At 38.1% G+C, this 19000-nt stretch overlaps 1 protein-coding gene across 3 annotated transcripts in view; it reads right to left on the bottom strand.

The window, feature by feature from the left end:
- Positions 1-19000, bottom strand: part of SYNPR (synaptoporin) — a 323587-nt gene that overhangs the window by 250115 nt on the left and 54472 nt on the right. The window contains exon 1 of one of the 3 annotated variants that reach the window (XR_002337609.1): positions 10599-11408. The exons of the other annotated variants lie outside the window; for them this stretch is intronic. The gene's annotated coding sequence lies outside the window, so the exon portion shown is untranslated. Of the gene's footprint in view, positions 1-10598; positions 11409-19000 lie in introns of those variants that run through there. 3 annotated transcript variants of the gene reach the window in all.

Below are 19000 nucleotides of genomic sequence, written 5' to 3'. Positions count from 1 at the left end.
AAAAAAGAAAAGGAAAAAAAAATAAGAAGAGGAAGAACTAGGACTGAGGAAACCACAATCAGAGAGCAGTCACTCAAATAAGCCAGCATACAGATTTAATCATGAACATGCTTCAAACAAAATAAAATTAAAAAGAAAAAAAAAGAGTCATCAAAATCATAAAATGTGGGCAAGGAATGTTAGGAAATAAATAACCCTTATTGTTTGTTTGTTTGTATGTTTCTCTTCTTAATTTTAATATAGTAATGAAGTGTTTGAACCTACAGGACCATCAGGCTAAAACACACAATTATAGGAAGGGGTTAGCATACTTAAAAAACAGGGCAATCACAAGCCAAAACCAAATATTGCATTCGCAAAAAATGAAAAAAAAAAACAAAAAAAACACTCAAGCAGATAATAACAGGAGACCATCCAACCAAAAAAAAAAAAAAAAAAAAAAAAAGGAAGAATGGAGAACCATAGAATCAACTGGAACACGAGGTTCAAAATGGCAATAAATAATCATCTATCAATTATCACCTTAAATGTCAATGGGCTGAATGCCCCAATCAAAAGACACAGAGTGGCTGAGTGGATAAAAAGGCAAAAACCCTCAATATGCTGCCTACAAGAAACTCACCTTAGGACAAAGGATACATATAGATTGAAAGTGAAAGGGTGGGGAAAAATATTTCACGCCAATAGACATGACAGAAAAGCAGGAGTCACAACGCTCATATCAGACAAAACAGACTTTAAAACAAAAGGCATAAAGAAAGACAAAGAAGGACACTACTTAATGATTAAGGGATCCATCCAAGGAGAGGATGTTACTATCATCAACATATATGCCCCAAATATAGGAGCACCCAGATACATACACCAAATATTAACAGACATAAAGGGAGATATTGATGAGAATACAATCATGGTAGGAGACCTTAATACTCCCCTCACATCAATGGACAGATCCTCTAGACAGAAAACCAATAAAGCAACAGAGATCCTAAAGGAAACAATAGAAAAGTTAGACTTCATTGATATCTTCAGGACACTACATCCAAAAAAATCAGAATACACATTCTTCTCAAATGCTCATGGAACATTCTCAAGAATCAACCACATATTGGGACACAAAGCGAATCTCAATAAATTTAGGAGCATAGAAATTATCTCAAGTATCTTCTCTGACCACAATGCCATGAAATTAGAAATCAACCATGGGAAAAGGAAAGAGAAAAAACCTACTACATGGAGACTAAACAACATGCTACTAAAAAACCAATGGGTCAATGGTGAAATCAAGAAGGAAATTAAAAACTACCTTGAAACAAATGATAATGAAGACACAACCTCTCAAAATCTGTGGGATGCTGCGAAAGCAGTACACAGAGGTAAATTTATAGCAATACACGCCTTTCTCAAAAAAGAAGAAAGATCCCAAATTGACAACTTAACCCTCCACCTAAATGAATTAGAAAAAGAAGAACAAAAAAGACCTAAAGTCAGCAGAAGGAAGGAAATTATAAAGATCAAAGAAGAAATCAATAAAATAGAGATTCAAAAAACAATAGAGAAAATTAATAAAACCAAGAGCTGGTTCTTTGAAAAGGTGAACAAAATTGACAAACCCCTGGCCAGACTCACTAAAAAGAGGAGAGAAAGAACCCAAATACCCAAATAAACAAAATTATAAATGAAAAAGGAGAAATCACAATGGATACTGCAGAAATACAAAAAACCATAAGAGAAAACTATGAACAACTATACGGCAACAAGTTTGACAATCTGGAAGAAATGGACAATTTTCTAGAATCTTACAGCCTGCCAAAACTGAATCAAGCAGAAACAGACCAACTGAACAGACCGATCACTAGAAATGAAATTGAAGAGGTCATAAAATCACTCCCTACAAATAAAAGTCCAGGACCAGATGGCTTCACAGGTGAATTCTATCAAACATATAAAGAGGAATTGGTGCCCATCCTCCTTAAACTCTTTCAAAAGATTGAAGAAGAAGGAATACTCCCAAAGACATTCTATGATGCCACCATCACCCTCATTCCAAAACCAGACAGAGATACCACCAAAAAAGAAAACTATCACCCAATATCATTGATGAATATAGATGCAAAAATTCTCAACAAAATCTTAGCCAATCGAATCCAAAAACACATCAAAAAAATTATACACCATGACCAGGTAGGGTTCATTCCAGGTTCAAAAGGGTGGTTCAACATATGCAAATCAATCAACATCATACACCACATTAACAAAAAAAAAAGTCAAAAATCATATGATCATCTCAATAGACGCAGAAAAAGTATTTGACGAAGTCCAACATCCATTCATGATCAAGACCCTCGCCAAAGTGGGTATAGAGGGAACATTCCAGAATATAATCAAAGCCATTTATGATAAACCCACAGCAAAAATAATACTCAATGGGGAAAAACTGAAAGCCTTCTCACTCAAATCTGGAACAAGACAGGGATGCCCACTCTCACCACTGCTCTTCAACATAGTTTTGGAAGTCCTAGCCACAGCAATTAGACGAACAAAAGAAATAAAAGGCATCCATATAGGAAGAGAAGAGATAAAAATCTGTCACTGTATGCAGATGACATGATACTATACATAGAAAACCCGAAGGAGTCAACCCCAGAACTCCTTGAACTGATTAATAAATTCAGCAAAGTAGCAGGATATAAGATTAACATTCAGAAGTCAGTTGCATTTCTGTATACCAGCAATGAAACATTAGAAAAGGAATACAAAAATACGATACCTTTTAAAATTGCACCTCACAAAATCAAATACCTCGGAATACACCTGACCAAGGAGGTAAAGGACCTATATGCCGAGAACTATAAAACTTTAATCGAAGAAATCAAAGAAGATGTAAAGAAATGGAAAGATATTCCATGCTCCTGGATTGGAAAAATCAATATTGTAAAAATGGCCATACTACCCAAAGCAATCTACAGATTCAATGCAATCCCTATCAAATTACCCAGGACATTTTTCACAGAACTAGAACAAACAATCCAAACATTTATATGGAACCACGAAAGACCCAGAATCGCCAAAGCAATCCTGAGAAACAAAAACCAAGCAGGAGGCATAACTCTCCCAGACTTCAAGAAATACTACAAAGCCACAGTCATCAAAACAGTGTGGTACTGGTATCAAAACAGACAGACAGACCAATGGAACAGAATAGAGAACCCAGAAATAAATCCAGACACCTATGGTCAATTAATCTTTGACAAGAGAGGCAAGAACATAAAATGGGAAAAAGAAAGTCTATTCAGCAAGCACTGCTGGGAAACCTGGACAGCTGCATGCAAAGCAATGAAACTAGAACACACCCTCACACCATGCACAAAAATAAACTCCAAATGGCTGAAAGACTTAAATATATGACAGGACACCATCAAGCTCCTGGAACAGAACATAGGCAAAACACTCTCTGACATCAACATCATGAATATTTTCTCAGGTCAATCTCCCAAAGCAATAGAAATTAGAGCAAAAATAAACCCATGGGACCTCATCAAACTGAAAAGCTTTTGCACAGCAAAGGAAACCCAAAAGAAAACAAAAAGACAACTTTCAGAATGGGAGAAAATAGTTTCAAATGATGCAACCGACAAGGGCTTAATCTCTAGAATATATAAGCAACTTATACAACTCAACAGCAAAAAAAACAATCAATCAATGGAAAAATGGGCAAAAGATCTGAATAGACATTTCTCCAAAGAAGATATACAGATGGCCAACAAACACATGAAAAAATGCTCCACATCGCTGATTATAAGAGAAATGCAAATCAAAACTACCATGAGATACCACCTCACACCAGTCAGAATGGCCATCATTAATAAGTCCACAAATAACAAGTGCTGGAGGGGCTGTGGAGAAAAGGGAACCCTCCTGCACTGTTGGTGAGAATGTAAACTGGTACAGCCACTATGGAGAACAGTATGGAGGTACCTTAGAAATCTATACATAGAACTATCATATGACCCCGCAATCCCACTCTTGGGCATCTATCCGGACAAAACTCTACTTAACAGAGACACATGCACCCGCATGTTCATTGCAGCACTATTCACAATGGCCAGGACATGGAAACAACCCAAATGTCCAACCAATGACAGACGATTGGATTCGGAAGAGGTGGTATATATACACAATGGAATACTACTCAGCCACCAAAAAGAATGACATAATGCCATTTGCAGCAACATGGATGGAACTAGAGAATCTCATCCTGAGTGAAATGAGCCAGAAAGACAAAGACAAATACCATATGATCACTTATAACTGGAATCTAATATCCAGCACAAATGAACATCTCCTCAGAAAAGAAAATCATGGACCTGGAAAATAGACTTGTGGCTGCCTGATGGAAGAGGGAGGGAGAGGGAGGGAGTGGGAGGGATCGGGAGCTTGGGGTTATCAGACACAACTTAGAATAGATTTACAAGGAGATCCTGCTGAATAGCATTGAGAACTATGTCTAGATACTCATGTTGCAACAGAAGAAAGGGTGGGGGAAAAATGTAATTGTAATGTATACATGTAAGGATAACTTGATCCCCTTGCTGTACAGTGGGAAAAAAATTTAAAAAAATTAAAAAAAAGAATTTCCAGCAGACCTCCTATGTGACAAGCTCTTCAGGAGATTCTTTTGTCACTTTTGAGAACAATGGGATGGATAATACTAAAAGTCTCTAATTTTATGGGGCAAACTACAGCTCCTTGACAATGCCTGCACATCTTGGTGAAAGGTTGCTCACCACCTCTTTCAGTATATTTCATCCTCTCTTCTCCTAGCTCACCTCACTCCAGTTTCACTGGCATTCCTTCTCTGGTTTCCACCTCAGGATTTTCTTCCTTGCTGTCCCCTCTATCTGGAATGCCCTCCCCCAGGTGTTTGCATGGCTGACTCCTGCTTTTCATTAGGGTCAGCTCTAATATCACCTTGTGAGAAAACACTTTTCACACTACCTGCACCACACTGCCCCTCAGCCTCCATACTCGCTAATATAGCTTCTTAGCAGTTAGTAGTATCCCAATCAGTTATCATTCATTCGGTCACTTATTTGGGACTTTTTGTTTGTTTGGTATAATATAGTCAATTTAGAGTGTTCTGTCAATTTCTGTTGAATAGCATAATTAGCCAGTCATACATATATATACATTATTTTTCTCACACCATCTTCCATCATGTCCTATCCCAAGAGATTGGATATAGTTCCCTGTGCAATAGGGTCTCACTGCTTATCCATTCTAAGTGTAATAGTTTGCATCTACTAACCCCAAGCTCCCTGTCATTCCACTCCCTCCCCTTCCCCTTGGCAACCACAAGTCTGTTCTCCATGTCTGTGAATCTGTTTCTGTTTTGTAGAAAGGTTCATTTTTGTGCCATATTTTAGATTCCACAGATAAGTGATATCATATGGTATTTTTCTTTCCCTTTCTGACTTAATTCACAATGGAATACTACTCAGTGGTTAAAAAAAAGAATAAATAATGTCATCTGCAGCAATATTGATGCAACTAGATTCTCCTTACTAAGTAGTCGCTTATTTTACTTCATTGCTACTTATAAGGTAAATTCTGTGACCTCATGGAGGAGCTTTTTCTTGTCTCTGCAGTATGCCCAGTTTCTAGAAATGGATATACTTTACTTATCACACAGCAAGTTCTTAGTTCAAGTTATTGTTGAATAAAGGCATCCACGAATATCAAAAAATCTTTGAACACTATGCTACATATGATTTTACTCCCAAACCAGCCTGGGATTAACAAAACCAAATGTCACATTTACATTTAGAAATCTGTCATCTCAGGTAATATTTCTCAGTGTATCATTCACTGCCCCCAAATTTAATTTCTATTGCCTGAGACGGAAAAAAAAATGCAGACTATTACCTTCAGAATGGATTATCCATGAGATCCTGCTGTGTAGCACTGGGAACTATGTCCAATCACTTATGATAGAACATGATAATGTGAGAAAAAAGAATGTATACATGTATGTGTAACTGGGTCACCACGCTGTATAGTAGGAAAAAAAAGGTAAAAAAAAAAAAAAGCCAATGTTTCTCCTTTAAATTCTCTCAGCTAAGAAAAACCTAGCCTAAATTTCTTCAAAGCAACAAATAACCAAGAATTCTTTTTTTCTTGGCGCATTAGGGGAAAGCCAGCTGAAATGATTTCCCAGCTACTGCACACTCACACTTGTGATTTGAAAAGCACACCTGCCCTCTACTGGAAGTATGTAATATTGCAGTTTGGACTCAAACTGTCAAATACATTAGGCACAGAGCGTCCTGTTACTCCTGAAACCAGAAGTAAGCAGATGAAAAGAGTAAGACCTGCCATAAATAAACAAGCAGTATGCGTGGTGCCTATCTGTTTGGGCTGTATAGCACAGACAACTCTACCCGTATTCTGTGATAATCTATATGGGAAAAGATTCTGAGTGAGAATGGACATGTATGTATGTGTGACTGGGTCACTTTGTTGTTCAGCAGAAATGATCACAACCTTGCAAATTAACTATACTTCAATAAAACTTAAAAAAAAATTCACCAAGACCAAGTGAGTGGATCACTCAGAATTCTGGCCTTTGAGACACTGAGCATATTTCTTCCTGTAAAACCAACAAAGATGAGGGATAACTGGTCACTTTAAGACAATCTAGGAAACAATCAGGACTACACAGGAGAGGGGAAAATATGCAAGAAGGAACCAAAATGTCTCATATGGGGCAGGTAGCCAAGAGCATGAGGATATGCCTTAGGTAACCACAGTGGGGGTCAAATTCCTCATTGGTAAAAGGAGCAGCTGTGCCTTGATGAGAGGTCTGATGGTCTCTGAGGCAGATCCAAGCTATAGACATGCTTCAGCCCCTAATTTGCTTGTTAAACTATCAGGAGAGGCAAGGGCTCTCCAAATTGCCATAGTGTGCCTGTCTCTGATACGCACACATGCATGCTTCTGACTGTGATGTCAGCATGGAGGGCATGTGTCATTTCCACTGAGCACAGTGATGGATTTCCAATGGCCAGTCTGCTTTCCTGCAGGCTGTGACCTGCCTGGACCCTGAGGCATGTGACTTTACACTTTTGCCTAATGCCTTTGGGATGCTGTGCACAGTGGTGCAACATCTCTCTCCTCTTCATCCCAAAGCATGTGTGCACAAGTGTGCACAGGTATTCATGCACACGTGTGTGCACACACACACCTTTAGCAATATAGCTTCTATCATGATATATTCTGAAGTACTCATTTGCCAAAAAAACAAAACAAAAACAAAAACCATGAACAAGACAGAACTCCCCTATTCCTTGTCTCCTATTCCCAGCACAAACCTTAGAGTGGATTTAGGGAATGTGAGAAGCTAGGATGATAGAGATCCTTGTTGTAAGGAAAAATCTCTGTCTCTACCCAGAAGTTAATAAGTGCGCGTGTGTGCGTGTGTGTGTGTGTGTGTGTGTGTGCGTGCATGCACATGTGTGTGTAGAAGAGAACTGACCTACATATTTTCCCTTCCCCTTAATATTTGGACATACTAAGTATAATTGTAATTATGGAAGGTGTCTTCTGATAATTGAGATTTCTTTCCTACAATGATGTGGAAGAGACACTGAAATGGAAAATCATGACACATTAGCTTTTTTTTATTAGTTTCAGTATGAAGGGACCACAAAAGACCTGCCTGTTAGAAATATAATGCCAGGGTATTAAGAATGGCTTACATTTAAGCTTTGATTAGCTTAAATATAATTGGACAAACTCCATGGGTTATTCCAATTTTCTGCATTATACCTTTATGAGAAAGACAAGAAAAAGAACCAAAATGAAACTAAAAGACAATATCAAAAGGAAGTCAAGACAGCATCATTTGGTACCCAAGACCTGTACCACTGATTCACCCATGCTCTGCCATTTACCAGGCAAAGGGAGTTGCCAGATCCTCAGCTCACTGAGCGAGGCCAGGGATCGAACCCGCATCCTCATGGATACTAATTAGGCTCTTAACTTGCTGAGCCACAAGGGGAACTCCCATAATCCATTTCTTTAAAGAACTATCTTTAAAGAAAATTACTGAAGATTATTGATGATTATTCTTATTCAGACTAGTATGTAGTAGATTAAAGGCCTGATTTAACAATAATGAAACGCAAATGTGTAGTTGAAAAATATTTGTATTTGGTTGCTGTGAATAAATTCCAGTATTTCCAGTTTGAGTTCAGGTAGGAGGCAGGCTACTTCCTGGATGATTACAGGTTGTTTATGAAGACCTGTTTATCCTCTGCCTAAATTTTACACACATCCAATTCCTTCTCTCAGTATACTATTGTTGAATCTGCTCTGCTTGGACTTTTTTCTGCTGGCTTGAGAACAAAAGGACCTGCCTCATTTTGAGCAACCCCCTTTGCCTGTGGATTATGTAGGGCCACTGAGAAACCTTACAGATAAATAATTAACATAAACCAAATGACTTGGGCACTTACTATATCCTCAGTTTTATGTTAATTACATTGTGCTGGTTTTTCTCAGGAATTCTCTGAGGTAAGAACTAGTATTATTCTTATTCTACAGATGAGGGAACTGAGGTCTAGAGTTTTAGCATAGTGTATGTCTGAGAAAAACAATGTTTCCCTTCACAAAATGATTTCTGAAGAAAAAAGGAATAGCTTTACATTTATATCATTACAAAACCTCCCCAATTATATATTTTCCAGTGGCACAACATTTCTGAAGTGACCTCTATCAATCCTACTTTTGGACACTTATTAAGGCAAGCTGATAGAATTGGTCAAAGGAGAAACAAAGAAATTTAATATGTATTTCGTCATACTTTCTATTAATAAGACCTCTTAGGAGCAAAGAACAAATAGCATTAAAAATAATCTCTTAAAATCATTTTTAGAAGTAAGATAGTGAGTGGGAGTTCCCATCGTGGTGCAGTGGTTAATGAATCCAACTAGGAACCATGAGGTTGCGGGTTCGGTCCCTGCCCTTGCTCAGTGGGTTAACGATCCTGCGTTGCCGTGAGCTGTGGTGTAGGTCACAAACACGGCTTGGATCCTGCGTTGCTGTGGCTCTGGCGTAGGTCGGTGGCTACAGCTCCGATTGGGCCTCTAGCCTGGGAACCTCCATATGCCGTGAGAGGGGCCCAAGAAATGGCAAAAAAAAAAAAAAAAAGTAAAATAGTGAGTAGTAATATAGCAGAGTATATAAACATGTGTCTATATGAAGAATGAAATAAATAATAATACATGAAAGTCTATTTGAGACAGGTCAAGATTCCAGTAATAGGATCACAGAAAGATTTAGAAGTTCTTTATTTAAAAAGTGAAGATTTCTTAAAACTGTATTAGGTGACTCAAAGATGGTTCTAGTGATGAAAACAAAACTGATGCATGAAGAGAGTTCAAATAAAATAGTTTGAGGAAATTCTATAGTTGACATAGGCAATATTTCAAAATTAATATGTGAGGACATAAATCTTTTAAAAACATATGAATTTGTCCCTCCAGATCCCCTTCCCACCCTTCTCTCCCCTACCCTTTCCCTGGGAGGTGATCTAGGTAGAGGAACATCTGCGGGTTCCCTTGGGCTTCAGTTTGGGTTAGGTTCAGCCAATGGGAGCCTAGCAAAAGATCAGAGGATGGGGAGGAGGGGGAGAGTGAGGGATTCCTCAGTCTCACTTCCTGTAAGCGTATCTCAACCAAGCTATCCCCCTCACTGGAGGTCACCAATCTCCCATGACAGCTCCTTTTTCCCACTTGTGCCTCCTCCTGCATCCCTGTGGGCTTATGATAAAAACTTCTCTGCTACTACACACTCCCAGGCAACTGACCCCCAAGGTGGCCCTCCAGACCCAGCTACACTCATTAACACCCCCTTAGTAATGAACTGTCTTTGCTTGTGCACCTACTTCCCACTGGGATCTTAATATATTAAAAAAGGAGAAAAGCTAAATATTGATATATAATATGCATATTTAATATTACAATTACATATAACGATTTTCTATTTCAAAAAGTTTATGAGTTCCTGTCATGGCCCAGTGGAAAAGAATCCAACTAGGAACCACAAGGTTGTGGGTTTGATCCCTGGCCTTGCTCAGTGGGTTAAGGATCTGTCATTGCTGTGAGCTGTGGTGTAGGTCGCAGAGGCTGCTCAGACCTGGCATTTCTGTGGCCGTGGCATACGCTGGCAGCTACAGCTCCGATTAGACCCCTAGCCTAGGAGTCACACCCTAGCCATATGCCGCGGGTGCGGCCCTAAAAAAAGACCCCCCCAAAAAAGTTTATACGCTGAAGTTGACCAAAAAAAATTTTTTTTTGGACTTTCATATTAGGAAATAGAGCTTTTAAAATAAGGACCCAGGGCTTTCTGACTTGTGTGCTCAAGGGTCTGCCTCCTTACTAACCAGAAAATAAGTAAGGAGAAGGGAGGGGCTGCAGACAATTGGCTCAAATGAAAAATGATGTATTCCGTTATTTAAAGATACTTGGGGTCTTTTTAAAAATACCAGGCTTGTTATTATAAGCACATTCTATGAACACAAGAAGCTGGGTTATTACCTTTTATCAAAGTGTCAGGAGGGCAGATTTTCAAGTGAGCTCGACAGCATGAGAGAACATTCTTCCCGTCCACAGAGTCTTTGAAGTTGATTGCAAATGAATCGCCTCTGAACAGCAGAGAAGACAGGCTGAGAGCTTTCCTAATGATGTACATCTGTGAGGCTTCACTTGGGGTTTGGCTGCATTTACATCACTATAAACTCTGCAATTACAGCGCGGGCTGTTTCCGGCACTGACACGAAGAAGAATACGAATTGCAACAGCAGGTTTCCTGACTTGGATTTCTGCCAGGAGCCTGAGTCACCGTCCCAGACATCTGTAGCACATTAAACTGTATTCCTGTTATCTCTCAACGCTGAACAATGGCCTGAACCTCTGACAAAACAAATGGCTGAAGCCTTTTCAAGAAACCCTCTAACGTGAGGCTGTGAATCATGCGCCTAGACAAAAATTTTTAGCGTGATTTACATGGTGGAAGAGAAGCCAAAATACTGCTGTCCTGATTTTTGACTGTCTCAAATTTATTTAAACTTCATGGATTTAGATGGTCTGAACTACAGATGAATGTCTGTGTTGTCCCCACCCAAATTCATAGGTTAGATCCTAATCTCCAATGTGATGGTATTTGGAGGTGGGGTCTTTGGGAAGTGAAAAGGTTCTGAATGGGATTAATGACCTTAAAAAAGAGACCCCTTGTGAGGACACAGCAAGAAGGTGGTCCTCTATCAGCCGTGAAGTTGACCCTCACCAGACAGCAGATCTGCCTGTTCCTTGATCTTGGATCTCCCAGACTTCAGAAGTAGGAGAAATAAATTTCTATCATTTATCAGCCACCCAGTGTATGGTATGTTTGTGCCACCAGCTTGAATGGACTAAGAAGAAAAGCCAAAATATAGCTGAGATGATTTTTGATAGTCTGAACTTTATTTAAATTTCACAAACCTTAGATGGTCTGAACAAAGGTAACTGGGCTGGAAGAACAACAAAAAGGGTATGGCTGATCCTAGCCCTTAGGAGAAGGAATTCAGGCCTGTTGGGCAAAGAGTGAAAGAAATGGTACTTTCAAACCATGTTCCTGCTCTGTCTCCCACTGCTGCCCCTGGGAGCCAAGCCACCATCATCTTGGAGACAAAATCACCAATGTTTCATACCTGTCTTCTGATTTGTGATTCTCCTACCATCCATTCTCTACAGAGCAGGCACAGCGACCTTTTATCAATATACATTCAGGCATGGTTTTTCCTGCTTTAAGCCATGCAATGATGCCCCCTTCACCTACAATAGCAACTAAGAGTTTCCCATGACCCAAGGCCACCATGCTGTCTAACCCCCGTCCTCTCCAGGTTCAACTCCAACTCTCTCCTTATTGCTTTTCCTGCTCCAGGTGTTTTTCTGTTTCTTTGTGCTGATGTCTCCCTCTGCCTGGAATGCTTTCTTCAATTATCTGAGGCTGGTTCCTTCAGATCTCAGCTCACCTATCACCTCCTTAGAGAGGCCTTCCCTTATCATCCTTGTTTTTTTTTTTTTTATGATACTTATCATTATTTAAAAGCACATGCGAAAGAATAATAAGGGCATATGACAAATAACTTTGTACTCATAAATTCTAGAGCTTAGAAGAAATGGACTGGTTCTCCAAAACAATAAAGTACCAAAACTCAGTCAACATGAAATAAACAATCTGGATAGTGCTATAACCATTAAAGAAATTGAATTTGTAATTAAAGAGCTTCCAATAAAGAAATCCTAGTCCCAGATGGTTTTCCTAGAAATTCTACCAGACATTTAAAAAATAATTAACACCAATTTTACACAATCTCTTCAGGAAAATAGAAAAGAAAGGAACACTTTCAACTTATTTTATGAGACCAGCATCACCCTGATACAAAAAGCAGACAAAGACATCACAGAATTAAAACTGCAGACCAATATTTCTTGAATTTATGCATAAAGTCTTCGACAAAACAATAGCAAACTTTGTCCAACAATGTAAATAAAGAATTATACACCATGACCAAATGTATACCCGATCACTACTTGGTCACTAGTCACGACCAAGTATGTACCTGGAATTTATGCTAGGTGTGCAAATTTGGTTCATTATTCAAAATTCAAGCAATGTGACTTACCGCATCAACAAACTAAACACATCAAATTGCATGATTATAGCAATCTATGCAGAGAAAGCATCTGACAAAATCCAAGAGCCTCATGATTTTTTTTTTATATATACAACTTGAGAGGAGCCATTCATGATTTAAAAACTCTAGGCAAACTAAGATTAAAGAGGAACTTCTTCAAGTTGGTAAAAAACACCTACAATAATCAATGCTGTGTGGCATAGGAGAAAGAATAGATGACTAGACCAGAAGAACATCTGCATCAAGAATCAACTGCTTTTGACAAAGGAGCAAAGGCAATTCAATGGAGAAAGAATAGCATTTTCAACAAATCTTGCTGGAACAAATACCCATAAGCAAAAACCAAACCAAACAAAACAAAAATCTAAATGTGCACCTTAGAACTTTCACAAAATTAACTTGGAATGAAGCATATGTCTAAATATAAAATGCAAAACTATAATACTTCTAGAAGACAAGAGAAAATCTAGGTGATCTTGGATTTGGTAAAACTTCTTAGACAAAACACCAAAAACACAATCCATGAAAGAAAATAATTGATAAATTGGACTTGATTAAAGTTTAAAAATGTTAGCTCTGTGAAATACTATTTAATAAAATGAAAAAGCATGCCACAGAATGGGAGAAAATATTTCCAAAATACATATGTGTTAAAGAACTTATATCCAATTTACATTCCCATCAACAGTATAGGAGGGGCTCCTTTTCTTCACACGCTTTCAGCATTTGTTATTTATGGACTTGTTAATGATGGCCATTCTGACAGGTGTGAGGTGGTACCTCATAGTAGTTTTGATTGCATTTCAAAATTATCTCTAATTCTATTATCTCTAATAATTAGTGATGTTGAGTATTTTTTCTTGTGCTTGTTGGCTATCTGTATATCTTCTTTGGAGAAATGTCTATTCAGGTCTTTTGCCCATTTTTCAATTGGGTTGTTGGGTTTTTTTTTTTTTTGCTGTTGAGTTGTTTATATATTTTAGAGATTAAGCCCTCATCAGTTGCATCATTTGAAATTTTCTCCCATTCCCTAGACTGTCTTTTTTTTTTTTTTTTAATGGTTTTCTTCACAGTGCAAAAGCTTATCAGTTTGATTAGGTCCCATTGATTTATTTTTGTTTTTATTTATGTTGCCTAGGGAGACTGACCTAAGAAAACATTTGTATGGTTGATATCAGAGAATGTTTTGCTTATGTTCTCTTCTAGGAGTTTGAGAGTGTCTATCTTACATTTAAGTCTTTAAGCCATTCTGAGTTTATTTTTGCGCATGGTATGAGGGTGTGTTCCAGTTTCACTGATTTACATGTGGCTGTCCAATTTTCCCAGCAACCACTATGGAAAACAGTATGGAGGTACCTCAGAAAACTATATATAGAACTACCACATGACCCAGCAATTTCGCTCTTGGGCATATATCTGGACAAAACTTTCCTTGAAAAAGACACATGTACCCATATGTTCATTGCAGCACTATTCACAATAGCCAAGACATGGAAACAACCCAAATGTCCATCGACAGACGATTGGATTAGGAAGATGTGTTATCCATACACAATGGGATACTACTCAGCCATAAAAAGAACAAAATAATGCCATTTGCAGCAACATGGATGGAACTAGAGACTCTTATACTGAGTGAAGTAAGTCAGAAAGAGAAAGACAAATACCATATGCTATCACTTATATCTGGAATCTAATAAATGGCATAAATGAACCTTTCCACAGAAGAGAAACTCATGGACATGGAACACAGACTTGTGGTTGCCAAGGGGGAGGAGGAGTGAGTGGGATGGACTGGGAGTATGGGGTTAGTAGATGCAAACTATTGCATTTGGAGTGGATAAGCAATGAGATCCTGCTGTATAGCACAGGGAACTATATCTAGTCACTTGTGAAGGAGCATGATGGAAGCTAATGTGAGAAAGAGAATGTATATATGTGTGTGACTGCGTCACTTTGCTGTACAGTAGAAAATTGACAGAACACTATAAACAAATTATAATGAAAAAAATAAAAATCACTTTCAAAAGATAAACAAAAGAACTTGTATACAAGATATATAAAGAATTCTGAAAATTCAACAATAAAAAAACCAAATAACCTTAAAAATGGGCAAAGGTTTGAAAAGACATCTTGCCAAGGAAGACATACAGACAGCAAAAAAAGGCATATGAAAAGGTGCTTAACATCAAATATCACTAGGAAATTATAAATTTAGCCAAGTTGTTAAAATTCAAATACTGACAACACCAAATGCTGATGAGGCAGTGGAGCAACAGTGGGAATGCAAAATGGTAAAGTTACTCTGTACACAGCTGAGCAGTTCCTCACAAAGCTGAACCCACTCTACCATCTAATCCAGAAATTGTGCCCCCAGGTATCACTCAAATGAGTTGAAATACACGTTCACACAAAAACCACCCCACCCGCAATTGTTTAGAGCAACCTCATTCATTATTGCCAGAAATTCAAGAAACCAAGTCGTCTTTCAGGAGTTGAATGGATAAACAAACTGTGGAAATGCCAAAGAATGGAATATTATTCACCAATAAAAAAGAAAGGAGCTAGTAAGTGACAAAAGACATGGAAGAACCTTAAATGTATACTGCAGAGTGAAAGAAGCCAGTTTGATGAGAGTACATATTGTATGATTTCACCTATATGACATTCTAGAGAAGGCTAAACTACAGAGACAGTAAAAAGGTCAGTAATTGTCAGGGATCCCAAGTGGGAGGAAGGGAGGGATGAACAGGTGGAGCACAGAGGATTTTTAAGGTGCTGGAACTATTTTGTATGATACTATAAAGGGGTATACATGACACTGAACATTTGACAAAAGCCATAGAACTACAACACAGGGTGAACCCTAATGTGAACTATAGACTTTAGTTAATAATATATCAATTTATGTTTATTAGTTGCAACAAAGTTACCACATGAATGCAAGATATGACTAATAGGGGGAACTGTATAGAGGAGAAGGGGTATATGTGTACTCTACACTGGCTATTTCTTCAGTAAATCTAATATTCCTCTAAAAATAAAGTCTATGAATTGAAAAATTAATGGTAGAATTTAGGTGGTAGGTATATGGGTGTTTCCTGAAATTGTGTTTCATTGCTGAAAGCTATGAATCAAAAACAGTCTTGATATTCTTCCGTGAGTGAATTCTTAGACAAATGTCCTCCATCTATTCCATGGCTTACTACTCAACAATTAGAAGGACTGAATATGGGTTTTTTTTTTTTTTTTTTTGGCCACACCCATGGCATGTGTAAGTTCCAGGTCAGGGAACAAACCTGAGCCACAGGAGTGACAATGCCAGTTCTTTAACCTGCTGAACCACCAGGGAACTCCTTAAAGAACTGAATATTGGTACACAGTGTAACTTGGATAAATCTGAAGGGAATTACCCTGAGAAAGAAAACCAGACCCCAAAGATTACATCCTGTAAGATTCTATTTATATAACATTCTTAAAAAGGACAAAATTATAGAAAAGGAGGACATTAACACTGGTTGCACAAGGTTTCAGGACAAGGTGGGAGAGGAAGGTGGTTAGAAAAGGCAACACAAGGGATCCTTGTGGTGATGGAACTGTTCTCTTTCTTGAATGTAGTGGTAGATACACAAGCATACGTATGACAAAATTGTACAGAAATAGACACACATGTGCTCTCTCTCTCTCACACATGCACACACACACACACACACACACACACACACAAGTAAAACTGAGGAATTCTTAAAAAGACAGGTGGACTGTACCAATGTCACCATCCTGGCTGTGACAGTGTACTATAATCCTGCTACTAGAAGACAGCTGGATTCTGGAACAATATAGACCCTGCAATATTAACATCTGGGATATATATTTCTTATACCTGCATGTGAATCTACAATTATCTGAATAAAAATTCAATTAAAAAATTAAACATACTACAAATGTTGTTATTTGCTTACTGTCTGTCTCTCCAGGAGATAGCAAGCAGGGATGTCACCTGTCATATTGACTGCTGTATACTCATTCATGGTTCCCTGGGATTAGTACGTGCTTCATAAAAATGTGCTTACTAAAAGTGACAATGACAACATGTTAGCATGAAATAACTGTTTTGATAAAAGTATCATTCATTAATTCATTAGAAGTTATTGAGTACTACCCAAGCACCTGACATCATATCAGATAACCAAGAAAAGTCATCATCTTCAGGGAATTAAAAGCAAAAACATGAGGCAAGGATTCAGAAGAGAGACTGTCTCTGCCTGACCTTAAATCATCAGTAAGGTCTCTTTAGGGGTAGAGAGGAAAGTATCCTAACATTCACTGGTGAGGTCAGCCTACTCTGGGCAGTGATGGAGCTTCAATGTAGAGTAAGAGTTGAAGGAGGCAAGGGAAGCCAGAAAGGAGCTGTCATGTAGTAGGACTGCTGGATGCTGAAATGGCCCTTTTTGTGGAAGTCCCGCCTTAACAGAGCAGAGACTGTGATTTCTGGTCTCTGCAGGGTCCCTGTGTGTGATCACCAGTTGTGTGTCCTTGGCCAAACTACTCAGACTCCCTGAGCCACAGTTTTTCTCAAGCATAAACAGAATTAATAACACTACATGTGTCTGTGACCCTCATGTGAGGATCTCTTCCAAGGTTCCTTAATGGCTCTTATCTCAGGCGGTTAACAATGATAAACTCACATATGCACATCTGAAAACAATTCAGAAGGCATATGAGTCCAAAGGCAGCCATACGTCCTAACTGGAGATTTACTCTATCACCTTCACCTTGACTCATTATTTGAAGATGTCCAGAAAAAGACAAGAAGAGATGACCAAGAACGCCAGGCAACCCCATCCCCAGGTTCTTCCTTTGGTTATTTTGAGAGGACTAGACATTTAGACTTCCCACCACTATGGCTTGCCTTCTCATGAGCACTTATCACAGGGTAGTGAGTGGATGAGAAGCCAGATTGGTTTGCATGAGTCCAAAGGTCAGAAGAGAGTTTTCAAGGCTTTACTGGAGGTCAGATTTCTTTTTAAATAAATGAACAATTATTTCTTAGAGCAGTTTTAGGTTTACATGTGTTCCCTCCCTCCACCATAAAATACATTTCCATTAGAGTCAGAGAACATACTTTGTATGATTTCAATTCCTTAAAATACACTGAAGTTTGTTTTATGACCTAGAATATGGTCTATCTTGAAGAATGTCCCATCAGTGCATGATAAGAATGTGTATTCTGCTGTTATTGTGTTGATTGTCTTATGAATACCAAGTAAGTGCTCTATAAAGGTCACCTGGATCCCGGTGATTAATGGCATTGTTCTTATATCCTTATAAGATATATCTTATATTTTATATCCTTGCTGATGTTTAATCTAGTAGTACTATCAATTGCTGGGCAGGGTGCTGAAGTCCCCAGTTGTAATTCTGGATTTGTCTATTTTCCCATTCAGTAATATCAGTTTTTGTATATAAGAAAGCTTACTATGTGATGAAGTTAGCATTTCAGTAAGTTGGAAAAGGATGATTTAAAAAAATTTTAAGGACAATTTAAAAAACCAACATACTGCCCAATTACCAATATCTTGCATTGCTGTGATACACTTATTAAAACTGGTAAATCAGTATTGATACAATGTTATTAACTAGAGTCCATAGTTTACACTAGGATTCACTCTTTGAGTTGTACATTCTGTGGGTTTTGTCAAATGCATGTGGTCATATATATACCATTACAGTATCACACAGAATAGTTTTATGCTCTAAACATCCCTTAAGATTCACCTATTCATTCTTCCCTTCCTTCATCATTCTAGAAGCCCTGGAAACCACTGATCATTTTATTATTTCCATGGTTTTGTCTTCCCTATAATGTCAGATAATTAGAATCACACAAAAATTAGCCTCTTGAGATTAGCTTCTTTCACTTAGCAATATATATTTAAAGTTCCTCCATGTTTCCCATGGCTTTATAGTTCATTTAATTTTTATTAATAATATTCCAGTGTTTAGAAGTACCACAGTTTGCTTATTCATCCAACTACTGATGGATATCTTGGTTTCTTCCAGTATTTAGCATTGTGAATAAGGTGTATAACCATTTGTGGACCATATTTTGTGTATATATAAGTTTTCAACTCATGTGAATAAATATCTAGGGGAAACTTGCTTCATCACATAGGATGCTAAGTTTAGCTTTGTAAAAGATTGACAAACTGTTTTCCAGAATACAGATTATAATTAGAGAATGCCTTCCAGAGTGGCTGT

Source organism: Sus scrofa, chromosome 13, assembly GCF_000003025.6.
Source record: "Sus scrofa isolate TJ Tabasco breed Duroc chromosome 13, Sscrofa11.1, whole genome shotgun sequence".
Lineage (NCBI taxonomy): Eukaryota > Metazoa > Chordata > Mammalia > Artiodactyla > Suidae > Sus > Sus scrofa.
Note: the sequence above shows the minus strand (reverse complement) of the source record. Positions and strands in the feature narration are given on the sequence as shown.